Genomic DNA, 18,286 nt, shown 5'->3' on the forward strand with positions numbered 1-18,286 from the left:
CTCGGGACCACCGAGTGGGACGGGACTCAAAAGCAATGGCCTCACTGCTCTCGTGGAAGAGGATCAGAGCTGTGCTTCTCTAACATCGCTGACAGATTTCCCTCACCGGAACAGACCTCCTCTCGGATGTACAGACCTCACCCGGTGAGCCTTGGGAGGCCCCATTGCTAGTCTCCATCCCCCCGCCCCCGTTCCTGGAGGATTTCGTGATTGGGAGGAGGGTACCGTGGCTGCGACATATGTTCCTTGCCTTAGCGGCCAACGTGTTTGAGGACCACACACAAGAATGCTCCCGTTGGAAGATGCCCAGGCTCTTACGGATGAGTTATGAATTCTATTCGCGGGACTCATTTTACTTAATCTTTGCTGGCCTGCGTGAGAAAAGATGAGGAGTGGCGAGGAAATTTCTGGATTCCCCTGACAGAGTGGGAAGGCCCTTATCTATCACTTATTTACTTCCGTAGAGTGACCAGCAGGTACATTTTGCAAGAAGAAACTGCTCTAAACGACTTTCCTCTCTGCTTGCCCAAGTCACTCCCCTGTCCTGCCTCGACCTCTCACGGTTCCTCCTGTGGTAACATTATTTTCTTTGAAAATAAAAGGACATTAGTCTTCACATTATTAATCCTGCTCAGCGCTCCAGTCCAGGGAACTTCAGTGAAAATCATTTAGGATGATCTATGCACTATGGACGGTTAGAGAGAGCTGGCCCTTTATGGAGGGAAGACTCTGGTTTAAGAGCTGACATCTTAATAATACTCTTTATTGGTCGAGTACAGGAAGTTTTATTGACCCAGCTGAAAAATCCATAACACGAATGCCAGCATATGCTCCATGTAAACCGTTTTAATGAAGTAGTTCTAAAACCATTTTACGCTTTGCCAAGGAAGGACGCTCTCTACATGGGAACTGGGAATCGTATAACCGGGTCCCGTTTCTTTGGGGTTACTGACAGTTTCCTGGACTCTTCTGCACACTTATCATTGGCACTAGCACCCACTCGTTCAAAAGTGAGGCAAAACAAATAAAATCTTAAAAAACAGTACTTGAAGCAATAACCATGGCCGATCACTTTTCTGTGACATGCCACTAGTTTCAAAGGAAGAGGGAAAAGAAAAGAAAACAGATCATCCAACAGACTCTTTGTCACAGTTGGTGAACTGAAGCATGGTACTCCATGAGAAATGCAAGCCCCAGGAAGGACATCCTGTGTGATCAGCTACTTTGGCAGCAGGGTCCCTCGATTTTCTGATTCAGAAATCCCACTGCTTTAGAAGAATTCCACAGGTTCATTTTGCTTACATAATTTATGGAACACAGCAGTCCTCTTGGTGCTTTAAAAAATATTCCTGGATTTGTGGGAGTGCTGGCTATATTTTAGTAATGCAAGTTATTCTCCATGATATAATTACATTATATTATGCCTATTTTATTAAGTAAATTCTAGAAAGGCGAAATAGTTTCTACTTAACTAAACTATTTAATAGCATCTACCTCCTCAGGTATTTTACACTTTTCAGCCTTTATTTGTCTGGAGTTCATTGTATGTAATCTTACTGGAAGGGCGGGCTTCCTTCCCTTTTCCATCCTCCCCTTTGCATGCAATATTTCCCGAGAATTGAGTGAGCAAAACTGTGCTAGGAGGAAGTCAAGCTGTATTGAGGAGAGCATGGGGGCAGGGACATCAGCGCTGATGTCAAGTGGATCTTGGCTGGAAACAGAAGATACCGGCAAGACAGTTACAAGTAGTTTATTGACTGTGCAAAGGCATTGGATTATGTGGATCTTCACATGCTAAAAATCACAAGGACAAAAATGAGAATTTCAGAACAACCTAATCGCGTGCATGCGGAACCTGTTCATAGACCCCAAACCAGTTGTTGAAACAGAACGAGAGGACACTGCCTGATTTAAAATGAGCAAAGGTGCACGTCAGGCGTGCCACCCGACACCACGTGAACGCCATCTGCGAGGTGAGCAAATGGAGTATTGTTCCTGCTGGACCACTTAGTAGCAGGATGGGAAGAAGGCTCGTGAACAACCTGCAAGATGCAAATTACACAGTTTTGCTTGCTGAAAGCAAGGTGGATTCAAGCACTGTCCAGCTAGTAGCTCCTAACCACTGTGCCCCCAAAGCTCCTTCTGAACACGCTGCTGCTGGTGGGGCTGGGTTGCCATACAGTGTGCCCCTATTTACAGCACAACAAAATGATGAAAGTTAGACTACCTTCTTCAAAATGGATTACAGTTAACCATGAAGGAATAAACTACCATAACTGGACCAAAAGTTTGAAATTATTAAGGCTTTCATTTTTTCCTGGATCCACGAAGAAACGAAATGACATTTGTGTTTGGAAAATCCCCTGCAAAGGACCTCTTTAAAATGTTCAGAAGCGGAGATATCATTTTAAGGAGTAAGGTACGCCCAATCAAGCCATGTTATTTTCAATGACCTCTCCTGCAGTTGACACTGAACAGTGAATAAAGAAGACAGAAGTGGAATCGATGCCTTTGCATTGTGGTGGTAGGAAAGGATTTTACATACACCGTGGCTATCAGAAAAATGAACAGATTTGTCCTGGAAGAAGTACAACCAAGATGCTCCTCAGAATTGAGAATGATATTAAAGAATACTTTCTGTACTCTACCAATAAAGAATATTATTAAGATGTCAGTTCTTAAACTTGAGTCCTTTTTTTTTTCATGAATGATCAGTTCTCTCTAATCCTCCACAGTGCATATATCATCTAAAGTAATTTCCACGAAAGTTCCCTAGGCTGCAGAGCTAAGCAGGATTAATAATTTGAAGAATCATGTCCTTTCATTTTCAAAGAAAAAAATGGTGCTACTGGAGGAATAGCGGGAGGTAGGGCTAGGAAGGAGGGAGGGACGTGGGCAAACAGAGAGGAAAGCCATTTAAAGCCGAAATACTTTGGTCCTACTGTGGGGATGGACTGGTCCCTGGAGAAAGACATCCTGCTTTGAAAAGTCGAAGGTCAGTGTGAAAGAAAACTACCCCCAGTGAAGTGGATTGTCACTGCAACAATAGGCTCAAACGGAACTGCAGTTGTGAGGTCGCTGAAGCGTTTGGCGCTGTTGTAAATTGTGTGACTATGGATTGGAACCAGCACCATTGCCAGGCACATGTTCAACCAACAAGTTAATAATGAGCCTGTTCTACCTTGTCCTTATAGGGTGGCTGTGAGTCAGAATCAACTGAATGGCATTGACTTTGATTTGCTTTTTGGTTTGGGTGGTACAGTGCTTAGGAGCTAGGTTATTCACTGGAAATTGGTAGTTCGAATCCACTCAGTGATTCCATTGGAGGAAGAACTAGCCATCGGTTCTCTGAAAGAGTATAGAGCAGAAAAATCTATAAGCAACTTTGCTGCGTCACACGGGCCCCCTATGGGTTGAAATTAACCTGATGCCATTGAACTGCAACAATGCTGGCTGTCTTGGGAACTTATCTAATGCATATGTCTTCCAAATATATTTCGGGTTCTCTACTCCTTCCTAGCCCACAGTCCTTTGCCTTCCAGGTGGGACTTGGTTATCTGATCGGCATCTCAAGAGGAACAGTTTCCTCTGTCTATATTCCATAGCAACGTTGATATTTGTAGTAAATAATGCTTGTAGTGACTTGGGCGGATCGAAACTTTGTTCTATTTCTCCGTTCTGTCCCCAACTTTCTGCTCTCATGGCCACAGGTGATGTAGGACTCCACTTCACTTGAGGATTATGGTGGAAGTCCCCCAGCTATTTTGGGGCCTTCTTAGCACCAAACCAGTCTATTTGCCATGACCATTTAGCTTTGTAAAATACACAAAGCCAATCCCAAAGCAACTTCCCTGCTCATGACCCTATCCTCAAAAATCTTAGATGAATCCCCATTGTCCACCTTGCTCAGTGTGGAAATCAGAACACCCAAGACCTGGGCTCAAGCTGTTTCTCCAGGCTACTTCCTACACCGCCGCCCCCCCCCCCCCCACTTCTCATGTGGACTCCTGTTCTCTGCCCCATTGTCTTAGCTGACACTAACCCAAATGTTCTCTCTTCCCACACCCCTTCCAGATGAGTCCCATTCTGTCTAATCTGTAATGTCTCCTTCAAGCACTCTCTTCTGCAAAAGACTATCGCCAACTTTCTGGTCAAAAGAGATGTTTTTATCTCTGAGTTCCTATAGCACAGAATATTGTTTGTTATCATCAAATTACGGTAGCCCCCAAGTCCTAGTGACACCCCCGCTCCCCACTGCACAATGCTGCCCTGTCCCCATGCTGGGTTGTGCAATCAAACATTATGATTCACTGTGTTTTATTTCATTTAAAATGGTTCTTCCATTATAAAGTAGCTTTTAAGCAGGGTGTGATGCAGTATGATTTCTCTCCACCTTGACTTTCTTATTTGTTGGTTTCTAACTTTATAGCATTAGGATCTGACAACAGTGCTTCCCAAAGTGGGTGATAAATCCTCTCATCACACAGAATATTCATTATGCTGAAGTAATTTGAATGGGCACATCCGGAGTTGGTTAAGACCCAATGACTGTATTGTTTCTTAAACTAACATTTTCTCCCTGTTGATTCTTGGCCCATGTGTTCAGAGTCACGGTATTTCCAAGAGTTTCAATGGCTATAATCTTTGGAAGTAGAATACCAAGCCTCTCTTCTCTGGGGCACTTGCTGAATTTGAATGGTCAAATCTTTGGTTAGCGCTGAGTGCAACCCATTTGTTCCATCCAAGGTGCTAGCCTGGTCTATAACCTGAAGCTATGTCACCCTTATCACCAAGGTCCTCTGGAGAGAGAATTTTGATACTATTAAGTATCTTTCCTCAATGTTACCACATTCCCCAGCTCCCAGCCCTGCCATGAATCAGAGGTGATTCTGATTTTTAAATAATGATTTTTTTAAACGCTAACACACTTTAAACATCATTAAGATAAAGTTACAAAGCGATCACCTCTGGAACACTGCCAGGGGAGCCTCCTGCATGTGGAGAACAGACCCGTGGGTTTCAGGGGCTGGGGGAGGAGCTCAGAAGTAGCTAGAGGACGAACTGTTGAAGAAGACCACCCTTCAAGGCTTCACGCCTTCAAGCAGAAGTTCAAGGGGTAACCAGGCAGCAGCAGCATGAGGCAGGAGACACAGAAAGAGTGCCTTGCAGGCAGATGAGGTTTGTTGCCAAACTTCATGAAACAACTTTCCTTCCTAATGGCATGACTCAGAGATTCCCTGTGCGTTCCATCTGGGGGCTTAGAGCTCTATCTAGGGATAAAAGGAAACTCTCCTCTTTAATAAAGAATATATTTGACTTGGACGTGTTTTCTTCTGTTAGTTAAGTAGGTAATGAGGTAAAACACTTCACAAAAATGGATATAAATTCAGTGTGCTGAATGGTGCCCTCGCCATCAGAAATAATGTGTGATTTGCAGAGTGCTTGGGCCTGCACAGTCATTTAAGGATTGTTAGAGAAATAACCCTAAAATATGGATTCAATTTTATCAACAATAGGTAAAAATGAAGTGGTGAAGGTGTTCTCTTGCTGATGCATAGTAACACGAACTAAGCTCATTTGCCAAGAAATGTCACAGATGTTATGCTTCTGAAAGGACCACCGTGAATTGCGTATGGATTGTTTATTTGCATAGAATATTTTTTTTTGGAATTCTAGCAGCCCTCCTCAAATTAAACAGTCTTTGGTAACTTCCACAGATAGTAAGATTTCATTTTTCAAGTATTTACAAAGTTGAAACACTTTCTGCCTCGGTCTCTTAACTTCCCATGTGCAACTAATTTTGCTGCAGAAATTATATTCTCATATCCTGATTGTAATGAACTCTCTTAAAAAACATGACTTTGGGTGTTGAAATCATGTGCTTCATAGTCTGCCTTGTGAGCATAAGACCAATTTCCTTTAAAGAGAGAAAGGAAAACAAAAAAGAAAAAGGTTAGCGTTTGGGCACTTCAAACCGCATCAAGTAAATTTGAGCCCAGATATTATCTGAGCTTATCTGAAATAGGAAAATGCCAAAAGCTCAAGCGCGCTAAGACTCGGAGAGGGTTTTCACTCATCAGGAGGCTGATTAAGCTTATTATTTGCTGTCCCCAAAGCTTCAAGTGCTTATTGACCTGGATTCAACTTGAAACCGGTCAAGGGACCAAAGGAATGTACTCCTCATTGAGAGCGCTGAGGAAACCAGTCACCAACGTCGTGGGGGACACGGAGTGTAGTTGGGGGAACCGGCTTTTCCTACCAAAGGGTCTGTAAACTTGGGCAGACGCATTTCCCATCATCCCTTGGGACCCGTGGATAGCCAAGACCCCGTTTACAGAAGCTCAGCCATGTTTTCACACCTGGTTAAGTGTCCATGTTTCCTTGCATCCGAACCATGAGTGGGGTTGACACACAGCTTTGCAATCAAATATTTGAACTCTCGGGAGAACCCTCCAGCAAACTGGTTCTAGAGTTGCTCAGCTTCGAAGCTTAGGTTTATTTAGTGCCCACAAAGGATCTCGATGCTTGCCAAGAAAAACAACACTGCAGCTGTATCTTTGCCAACGTGATGCAAGCTTTAAAATATTACTCTAATATGACTACCTCCGGTGAGGTAGAGATTCGGAGGCCACATTGGTATTTTTAAACACCTCCCTCACAAGCGTCACGTTCACGTTCCACTGGTGATCTTCTCCTCAACTTACTAAATCGTTCAATTTTCCTATAAATAAATGACTTTAAATGTCTGTGAAATTGCAGACACTCTGCATTTACCAGAGGTGGAAAAAGTAGCGGCGAGAAAAGGACTTGGAAAGCCGTTTCTGTTATCAGCTACTCTATTAATTTTTTACTGTATTCACAAGTGAGTATTGATCGCGGTAATTAAGCTCGGTATCTTGATGAGATAAGAGAACTTCTGTCCAACAAAGTTGGGAAAAGGGATCGTGTTGTAAATAGTCTGAGCCCATAGTGAAACCGATGAAGAATTTGACAAATTTTATGAAGTATTTGACAACTCACCAGGCATTCATTTGATTCCACAGGGCAAGTTTTCTTATCTCTTCCATGAAGTCAGTATTTTTCAACCCAGGAGAAAAGTATGGGATGAAATGTGGAATTTTAGGAGCCAACATAAACACTTTTTTATTAAACCAAAATATGTTGTGGCACTAGAAAACCTCCTCATCTTACTGGGAGTTTTGCTAAGGGCAGTGGGAATGGAAAGTTAAATGAACCAAGGGATTTCTGGCTTGAGACCATGCCAATGTTTCTTTTGTATCAAACAATTGGCATTCAGGAGTTTTCACTCCACAGTAGTATCCTCATCTAAATGATTTCATTATTTAACCTTATTCTCTGATTGTATGATTCACTGTCTAGTTTTCTTTGCTGGGTCTTGCAGTCTTGTCTCTTGGTAGAAAGGAAGTAGTTAAACAATTGTCGTTTGCTTAGGTCACCTCAAGCTTATTTCCCACCACCACCCTTTTTGGGGTCACTGTGGTATTATATCACTTCCTTACATTTTTTTTTCTTCTCTGCTCCTTCACCAGAGAGCTGATATCCTCTCCATAAAACCAGAGATGTCTGTGTACGGGAGTCTTCTCCCGGGCCCTTGTGACTGTCATATAAACACAAGTACATCACTCAGGGCATCCTAAAGTCAATGAAGACATTCAAAAGAGCAGCGAACTTGCTTGCAGTCCGAATCTCAATTCTCCCTGCACTATGATTAGTCAGAACTCTGGGAGAAAGGTGGAATGGAGCTTGAAGCTTCTTTCAGACGTTTGAGCACTTGTAGCTATCCAAAGGTCTAAAGGAGGGTGGTCAATAATTCACATTCCAGACAAAGCAAGCCTCTTGGCTTATCCCATTGAACAACTCCAATTTAAGAGAGGGAGAAAGGGCATCCTTTACTTTGCCCCATGCAAACAATCTGAGGCAGCCGCGAGGTCTCTGCTTATTTCAACCCTTCCTTACTGCGGCATGTTTTTCCCTCGAGCCTCAGGTCAAAGAACACGCTTGGTCCTCACCCCTCTGCTTTTGATAGACTCGCTTTTCCTGTACTCTTTGTTGGAGGAGTTATGGGAAATGTGCTGAGAAGCAATGGCCTGTCCTTATTTCCTTTCTTACGTCCCCCACACACGGAGCCCTTTCTCTGAGGATTTCAGGACCACATGCCACAATTAAAGGACTTAATTTGAAGCTCAAGTAGGCTGTGCTGGGTCAGGGATCTGTGAGCTGAATTATTGAGACCTGCTGATGACCTGACAAGGGCAAAGCCACGCTGGGCAATTGGAGCCAGTGAGAAGTGCAGCGAATGTGGAACTGCTAAGATGAGTTTGTAAGGGAAAGGCCTTGTCAGGAGCCAAAGGGTCACTAGGAGGTCAACATGTAGTCAAGGAGCCTAGTAAACAGTTCAGGGAGAAAAGATCCCAGAAAGTTCCAGAAAGCCACTAAGAAGTGCAAGTTAGTTGCGAGGACTGAGAAATGAATTTTCCACTGCTGAATGATTGAGACGCAGGCTAACTGAGATACAGAAAGCACACCCCGTTCTCCTTTTTCCATCCACAGTGCTTATTTAACTGATTTCTCTGTATCCAAGCACACAAGAACATGAGCAGTAGTTATTATAGTGGTAATATTAGCTAATACAAATATTATTTGTGAGGTACCGGAGGTTCAGCGGTAGGATATTCCCTTTCCAAGGGGAAGGCAGGAGTGAAATTCTCGGACATGGCATCTCAGATCCGTCACCCATCCATCTGTGGAAGCTCGTGTGTCACTCTGGTGAATGACAGGTTGTAGTAGAACTTCCAGAACTTAACAGATAGGGAGAAACGTCTGGCAATCTACTTATATAAATCAACCCAGGAAAACTCTCTGGGTCACAATGGTCTGATTGGTAACCAACTGTGGGGGGCAAACTTAGTAGCATTTCATTCATCTGGGCCTGGAGTTGCCATTAAGTCGAGTTCTGGCTAGATGCAAGGTACAAACCGCACAGTAGTACTTGTTCATAGTTACACTTTCACACCAAGCGCTGTAGTTAATAGGAACATGCCTTTCCCCTACTTCTTCTGAAATACGTCAAAACTGACAATAAATGATGAAGCTATAATAAATCACAAGAACAAAGGAGCTACAAGAGGACACTGTCTGAATTAGACATCAGTGTCAACAAAGTTTCAGTGGAAAGTAGAGGGAGGAGTAGAGACAGCCCCATCTCTGTACCTGGCCAGAGAAGGACAATGAAAAGTGAATCATTTCACACAAGCCAGGCCAAGAATTGACAGAAAGGGGACCTCAGGAGATCACTCAAGTTGTAGCTAGTGCCCACCTCCCCTTCCTCACTTAGAGCTGATGACCATGCCTCCCAGCTCCTTGAGAGGCACTGACAGTGTCTTCAGAAATAGGAGGCAAGAGCTTGGGTTCTGGAGATTTGAAATTTCTCCCCGAAGAAATTAACTAGTCCAATAGACCAGATATTGATATTTGGGTGAGCCATTATAAATGACAGGTCTCAATTTGATACTCTACCTCAGGGGTCCTCAAACTATGGCCCGCGGGTCACATGTGGCCCACCAAGGACATTTATCCAGCTTGCTGGGTGTTTCCCCCCCTTTTGTTTTTTCACTTCAAAATAAGATATGTGCAGTGTACATAGGAATTTGTTCACAGTTTTTTTAAAACTATAGTCCAGCCCTCCAGTGAACTGGTCCCCTGTTTAAAAAGCTTGAGGACCCCTGCTCTACTGTGAAGCTCAGAAGCTTTAGCCAGGCACTGAGCTTCCGATGAGCTCCAAGCATTTTCTTCTGAGTGTGTGACAGTTAAGGGTCACCAGATATCTGAGGAGAGAATCCCACATGAAAGGCAAAACAAAATAAACCAAAAGAAAAACTAATAATACATTTGCAGAAAACACAAAGATAAGGATCAGGAAAAATGTTACGTAAGTAACCAAGTAAAACTATTAGGGAAAAAACTCCAGCATTCATTATCTTCAGAGAGATAAGAAAGATGGTGCATTTATAAAATAAGGAAAAGATGCAATGAGAAAGCTAGGAAGAGTTATTAGAAATTAAAATTAAGAGAATTGAAATACAGTATTTGGTAGAAAGGTAGAAATCTAGGAATTAAAAACCGTTCAGAAAGTAAGAGAAAGGCAAAGAGGACTAGGCTCAAATGAACAAGAATTTCAAAGAAACAAGGAGAAAGGTAGGAAATTATCAAAGATATAATTCAAGAAAATCTCCTGAAACCAAAGTATATGAGATCTCACCATTCATTATGGGGATAATGAATTAAAAACAAAAGAAAGATGGACAAAACAAAACAAAAATTAAATCACAAAGGTGCATTATTATCAAATGTTGAAACATCAGGAAATCCCAGAAGCTTCTTGTAGATTAAATGGGAAAAATAATTGTTTTAACAATATAATTTTAGAATGGCACCACACTTCTTAGTAGCACGATTGGAAACTAGCAACATTATTTAGTGATATCTAAAATTCTGAAAGAAAATGTTTTCCAACTAGAAAGAAATTAGAAAACAAAACCCCAACATTTCTGACATAGGAAATGTCATCATGGTTCACCATGTGGTTCAGTGAGGAACAATAATTACACATAGTCAAAACGTATTATGTGGGGGAATGGTGGAGAATGAAAAAGTGGGGAATTGTGTGTGTGTATGATGGTCTAGGAGAGTTCCTACATCCTTAGTTGTTTTTCTACGAATGGGGATGCCAGTCTAAATGTAGTCCCACTATTTAAATAAAAGGAAGCAAATATCAAAAGCAATCACTGAAAAGTTGAAAGTCTTTTCTGCTCCAACGCAGGGCTCAATGGAAAGAGGCGAAAAGTCTTTGTTGTTCAGGATAAACTTTATGCTACCGTTTTCCTTTTTAAATTATGTACAAATATTGATCTGATAAAAATAGACCTAACGGCACACGCTACATTATGCATTAGCTAGTCTTTTTCATCATTTTATAGCAATCATCACTTTTAATTCTCCTATACTTATATGAGTTAGGTATCTTATTTTTCTCATTGACAACTGAAGGAGAGATAGCTACCATAGAGTAGCCCAGACACAAATACTAGAACATGCTCTAGATCATGCAGCTGGTGGTGAACACACTAATGACATATGAACCAAACTAGTAGAGTCCCCTGGCCGTGTTTCTATCCCCACGGGTTTCTTCCCCTGGGGTCACACATTCATCCAACAGACAGGTAGCTTGAACTTAAAACAACTGGCCACAGCAGCACTTCACAGTAGCCTGGTTCCACAGAGCAGTCCAAATGTTAAACAACTTAAGAACAGCCAAACGTTAAGGACAGAGCTATGGGAATGTGGATTTAGAGGGGATTAAAACAAATCAAGCCCAATGGATGAATCACTTCAAACTAGCCCAGTGTCATCTGACCGAAAGTGAGAGTACTGAAGCTGCAAGATAAATCTTATGACTCAAAATTAGATGTTCTGTCACCATGTCACACCTCTGGGCTCTGGGCATGTTCTGCCAAGCAGAGGACTGAGAATTAGCAGTCTTGTTATCTGCACTGCTAGGCCAATCAGGGAATATAGTGTGGCTTCTTTGAAGTCAGGACCCTGAAATTGCCATAGAAATCAAGCCATGCCTCTCTGGATGACTCTGAATAATTAAAAATAAAATAATCATAAGGTACAGTGCTTACTCTAAATGTAGTTGTAAAGCAAAGTTAAAAAATAACCGTACTCTCTCTTGTTCATTTTATTTTAGGGGAACTCATTAATTAAGGGGAGTTTTCTTTTTATATCGGCCATATTTACTTCATTTGTTTAAACAAAAATAAGGACCATTGCTTTGATGTTGTAGAATATTTGCTTTAAGGAGGCTTAGAGAGACTTGTGTCCCAGGTCAGTACAAATGTTTAGCATGCTGATTTGCTAACAGATAGGCTGAAGAGTGGTGTCTCCCCAGAAGTGCCTCAGAAGAAAAGGCTGGTGACTTGTCTGGACCAACAGTGCAAGGTCACCAATTCAAAGCCACCAGCTGCGCTTTAAGAGAAATACAAGATTTTCTACCCCTGAATCAGATTTACAGTCTGGGAAACCCACAGGGGCCGTTCTGCCCTGTCCTATAGGGCTGCTAAGAGTTGTCATGGACTCAAAGGCAGTGAGTGAGCTTGGTGTTGTTTCCAGGTAAGCGTTGGGCTGCTAACCACAAGGTGGGCAGTTCAAACCCACTAGCCGCTCCTAGAAAGATAAGGTAATCTATTCTTGTAAAGATGTCCAGTCCTGGGAATCTTTTAGAGCAGGGCCGTGCATCAGAATGGACTCAATCACACTCTGAGTGGTGGGTTTAAATGCCAGGTCAGCCCCAGGACTTCCTGAGAGTGAGCATGTGTTAGGAAAATGTGCGATGATTAGGTTTGCCAGGTAAATTCAAAATCCAGTCTTGTAGTTTCACGGGTATTTACATCCCACATCGCCATGCTCTGCTCCTGTTTTAGGTCTCTGCTGTTTGGGTTGAAACTGAACCGTGTTCATTTTTCGGCGGCGGTGGTCAAAGGGTCTAGGAGGGAGAGCGTGGCCCTTTTCAGGGCTTTCTGCCGTTATTTCTGAAACCCAGTTTCTTCAGATGAAGCTGAGCATAAAAGGTGTCCAGTCGTGGGATCACAGATTCAGGACTCTCCTGGGAAGTCCTTGCCTCCAACCTGTTTTGACTTCCTTTGACCTTGGCATCCAGGCTCCTGCGTCTTGGGGTGACCTTCCATTCCAGCTGGCCTGTGTGTAATGGGCTTTCTTGAATCCGAAGCCAGCATTTTTGTTGTAGGAACTGTCCCCCTGTGGGCCTCGCTTGGCTCCCAGGAACTCCCCTGAAACAGGAGCAGGGCTTGGTCAGGTGCCCCTGAAGAAGGACTAGCAGTTTGCTGGCAGGTGGACTGGGCTGAGCCTCACTGCCATGCTTAGAATGCCTTTGATGCTGACCACCATCAACACTCAGATGCCATTTGCTTCAACCCCTGACTCATCTGAAAGCTGAGAACAGCTCTACCAAGTCACACAGGGTTGCCTGGGCTTTACATAGGGGACAAGATACTTGGTCATCCTCTCTTTGCTGCTAGGGCCCAGGGATAGACTTCTTCTCTACTTAGCTAGTTTTTCTTTTCACAATAATGATCATCCTCTTAGAGATCATCCCCAAGGTTCTCATCTGGGGGTTCAGAGTTGCAGGCCCCTGGAAGTGGCTCCACATTTGGTCAGGACTGCACCTCAAGTCACAGCCAGCTCTCTGAGCTTATGGGGTGGGGGGCGGGTGTCCTGGCTGGTTGTCTATCCAGGAACAGCCTATCCAGCAGCTGCTTGGCATGGGCCCGGGGAGCTGGTGATTCCAAAAGCTATTGTTTAGAAGGGGAAGCTCTTTGCTATTCATACCAGATCCATCTAACCTACTCCTTTCCAATCACGAGTGCAATAGTTTTAGGTTGGATTTGAAAGAGGTAGAAGATATGGACACTTTGATTTTAAAAAGAGAGAAAGGTCTACCCTCTTTACCCCCAAAACAACCATTACAAATCCTTGGAGCACAGCTCTCTTCTGACGTGCATGAGGCCACCGAGAGTCAAATTCACTCAATCGCAACTTTGGGGGGAAGTGGAGTGGGACAGTTGTCACTCCTTTGCTTGTCATATGAACATTTTGCAAGGTTTCATTGACTAAAGAGTTTTTTCTGTTGGGTGCCATCGAGTCCAGATTGATTCTGACTTACAGCGTTCCTCTAGGACAGAACAGAACTGCCCCATAGGATTTCCTGGGTTATAATCTTTACCGAAAGCAAGATACCAGGTCTTTTCTATTCCGAGGAGAGACTGGTGGCAAAGGAGAGCGGGGCATGAGCCCCATGCTCTCTGCTGGGTCAGGTTTCCTATTATCTTGTGTCATCTCTTTGAGAGCAGCCCAGATCTTTACTTTTATTTTGGTAAATTTTCTTGTGATGAGGGGAGGGGAGGGGAGGGAGACTGGATAAGACATTATGGAGGGAGGCAGGATAAAAAAGAGGTATATTTATTGCAGGATACTATTACTGATCTGATTTGATGAGATGGGTGGTGCCACTAAACAGAATAGGCTGTTGGTTAAAAAGCAAAATAAATAAATAAAGTTAAAATTGAGAAAGAGAGAGCAGGCTCACCGGCTCAGTAACCCTCTAGAGTCCGTATACCTTGGATCTAAACATGGGTCAGAGAGGCTATAAAAGGAAGGAAAGGAAAACTGAAGTGGGCTTGGGTGTTTTAGTGGCAGACAGGTTTTAGAGAATGTTTCATTGTGATGAATCGTATGTAGCCGAATACGTGTGCCTTCTCGAGCATTTGCACACGTGCGTTCAGTAACACGGATGATATTTGCCCTGCTGTGCACCTCTTACCGTGTCCATTCGGGAATTTCCATTTTGTTGACCACCCTTCACAGAAACTGGGTCCTCTGTAAGCTGCGCCTCTTTTCTGACCCCCACCAGCCCCTGTAACAGCGAATAAACTTTAAGACCAGCCCTGAGTCTGATGTTGAATTTGCAGGTTTAACGCCTAGGTAATTACTCGGTGTGCACTGTTTAACCCTGGGGTCCTGAGCAGGTCTAGACTTGCTTGTACTCAGGGTCTTCTATTTTGCGTTCTCAGCATGACGGGAATCTGAACAGCGAGGATCGTGTTGTAGAAATCAGATGATAAAACTTTATATACCGGCGGTTCCTTTGACTCTATAAAAATTGGCTTTCACGCCTGACTTGGATTTGGCACCAGACTCGCAAGGGCTGAACTCGACTTCCAGAAGAGCCCTCCTGAGTTCGCAACCACAAACTCATGTCAATTGGAATCTTAGAAGTGGCCACAGCATTCTGGTTTCAATACCTGCCAATATTTTCCTCCAGCAAGCCTTTAGTCATTTCAATAATTCACGTTTGAAACTACCAAGCCCTTGTAAGTCAATGAGACTAACCAGTGTCAGCTGCTGGCATGGAATAGTTCCTCTGATGGTAGTATTAATATTTCTATGTTCTCACCTCCTTCCCCCGGAGGCATCAGCTTGCATGACTAGCACTATTAGTTCCACCCAAGATTTTAGTCCTAGGCAGATCATAGACATATGATGTGGAAGACAGATGTTTTAGAGACCCTATTCACGAGCTTCAGACTCTATCAAACACCCAAGGGAAGAGTTATTATTCTATCTCACTTTTACGTTCAGAATTTGGGTTCCGTTGAAGTGTGAGAGGCAGACAAGCTACCTGGCCACAGATAACAGGATATTGCAGCTCCTTGGTTTCCCTTGAATTTCTCTGTTTCTGCTTATTACTCCATTTCTCTTTCCCTCTCCTGGGAGGAATAGCTCAAAATTGTTATGCTTCCATTGTGCTAGAATTTCTCTTTTTAAAGGAGAGCTGAGTTATGAGCTCATCCTTGAGATTTGTATTTCAAATAGCTTTTCTTTTAATCTGGAACTTGGCTTCATTTAGCAAATTAAACTACAGAATTAGAGTAGTAACTCAATTCATATTTAAGGATTTTCTCCAAAATAAGTATCTAAGGCAAAGACACTTCTAAACACTCCTCCGTACTATCATCTGTTACATGAAAGCATGCTTTCACCAAAATTAATTCATTGAGTTCCGTAATGATCCTTATAAGATATTGAGTACTTGGCTCAACATAACATTAAAAGAAACTATTGATGGTAGGAGAGAGAGGGGTCTTCATGGAGACTCTTATTTTACCTACCTTTTGATTTCTACCCAGACTAGAACCAGAATTCTGGTTCAGCCATGCTTTCATCATCCTCTTCCTTGCCTTAGCTCTCCAACCGCACTTGGCAGACACATTACAAAGACTTGCTAGTTCCGGGAACATGGGAACTAGAGCTATGAGAAGCTATGTGAAGAATGAGTGGACCCGGTGGCTAATTTCCATCGACATATTTAAATCAAAGTTCTTCCCACTGGGCGATTCTTTCAATAACAGATTGCGAGGGTGTGTGTTTAAGTCAGCCCTCGGTGTAGTTTATTTTGTATGCGGTTTCTCATGAAGATAATAGCTGTTGTTATCGAGGGGTTGATTTTCAAAGTATTTCACTTCTCTCTCGCTTGTCTCCTTCCTCGGCTTATGGAAACCTCACTTCCTATTAGTTCAAGTGTGTTCACTTAAACAGAGGCTTGGGGATAAATTTGTGGTTTTCAAAGATCCATCTCTTGACTTATTACCACTAAATGTTTTTTATTAAATCTTCCCCGATGTCTGTTCCTGATTTCTGCTTACTCTCTCTCATCGAGCTAGCAGCGATGCACCTTTGGTGGGGAATCGGGATGCCTACACAGCGAGTCTTTACAGTTGCCTTCCGTCTGGTTTACACATCACTGCAAGAAAGTGCTCTGGCAAAGCTAGGAAGATTTCCAGCCAGTGGTCCTGGTCATACAGCATGAGGGATTGAAACGCCACCCGGTTCTGAGCCATAATAAAAATGGTTCTAAGGTTTGAGCCCACTGTTGCAACCTCTATGTCAATCCATGTCAATCCGTCTTGTTGAAGATCTTTTTTTTCCACTGCCCCTCTACTTTACCAAGCATGACCTTGTTCTCCAGGGACCGACATCTCTGATAACATGTCCAAAGTGCGTGAGCCGATGTTTCGCCATCCTGGCCTCTAAGGAGCATTCACGCGGTAGTTCTTTTAAAACAGGTCTGTTTGTCCTTTTGGTAATCCACGCTACTTTCAATATTCCTCTCCAGCACCATAACTCAAAAGGTTCTTCTTCGGTCTTCTTTATCTGATGTCCATATTTCACATGCAGATGAGGCAATGGAGATATCCTGGTCAGGCACATTTCATTCCTCACAGGAGCATCCTTACTTTGCATATTTAACAAAGCAGGAGTAAACATCTTTAGGGTATGCTCTGCCTTCTGCCAAGATCCATCTGACATCAGCAATGATATCCCTTCTTCTATGTCCCCTTTTGAATCTGACCTGCATGTCTGGCAGCTCCCTATGAATGTACTGCTGTAACTGCTGTTGGTTGATCTTCAGCAATGTTTTACTTGCAGCTGTCTTTGGATTGCCTTATTTTGGTATGGGTACTACTATGGATCCTTCAGTCAGTTGGCCAAGCAGCTGTCTTCCAAATTTCCTGGCATAGATGAATGTGTACTTCAGTGCTTCATCAGCTGTTTGAAACATTTAAATTGGTATTTCATTAATTACTGAAACTTGTTTGGGGCTAAAGCTTTCAGTGCAGCTTGAAGTTCTTTCTTTAGTATCATCGACTCTTGCTCATCTGCTGTCTCTTGAGATGGTTCAATGTCGACTACTTCCTTTTGGTATAATGATGCTGAAGTCTCTCCATCTTCTTTTGATGCATCCTGCATCGTTCAATAATTTGCCCACAGAATATTTCAATATTGCAGCTTGAAGCTTAAGTTTTTTCCTTGGGTTCTTTCAGTTTAAGATATGTTGAGCATATTCTTCCTCTTCGGTTTTCTAACTCTCAAGCCGTTGCACACGTCATTGTATTTTCCTTTGTCTGTTCAGTTCTTTGATTTCATCTTCTAGTTGCCTTACCTACTCTATGATTAAGAGCAATTTTCAGGGTCTCTTCTGACATCCACTTTAATCTTTTCTTTCTTATCTGTCTTTTGATTTACCTTTTCCTCTCTCCATGATGTTCTTCTTGTCCTCCCACAGCACATCAGGTCTTCTGTCATTAGTGTGAAATGTGTCAAAGTTGTTCTTCAAATGTTATAAAAAAAATCAGGTAGAATATGCTCAAATGTGTGTGTTGGCTCTTGTCAACTTGTATTATTGTTCCACAGCTTCAACCTAAACTTATATATGAGAAATTTATGGTCTAGTAGACCATGGCCTGATTTTAGCTGCTACTATTGAACTTCTTCATTGTCTCTTCCCACAGATGTAGTCGATTTGGTTTCTGTGTACTCCACCTGGGGACGCCCACATGCACAGTCTTTTATGTTATTGAAAAAGGTCCTTGAGATGAAGTCGTTGGTTTTGCAAAATTCTATTATGTGATCTTCAGCTTCGTTTCTATCCCCAAGACAATATTTTCCAAGTACTGTTCCTTCCTAATCATTACCAATGCATCTTGACTGTGTATTTGATCAATTCAGACTGAAGATGTTGGTAGAATTCTTCAATTTCTTCATCACTACCTTTAGTTAGTGGTTAGTGGATACATTTGAAAAATTGTTGTATTGACTAAATTTTCTTGTGTTCAGATAGATATTATTC

The 18,286-nt window shown here is 42.7% G+C and overlaps 1 pseudogene; it reads left to right on the forward strand.

Moving 5' to 3' along the window:
* The window catches only part of LOC101660865, a 188,849-nt pseudogene that overhangs the window by 134,517 nt on the left and 36,046 nt on the right, over positions 1-18,286 (forward strand).

Source organism: Echinops telfairi, unplaced genomic scaffold, assembly GCF_000313985.2.
Source record: "Echinops telfairi isolate 266 unplaced genomic scaffold, ASM31398v2 ScPeMD7_31;HRSCAF=116, whole genome shotgun sequence".
Classification (NCBI taxonomy): Eukaryota; Metazoa; Chordata; class Mammalia; order Afrosoricida; family Tenrecidae; genus Echinops; species Echinops telfairi.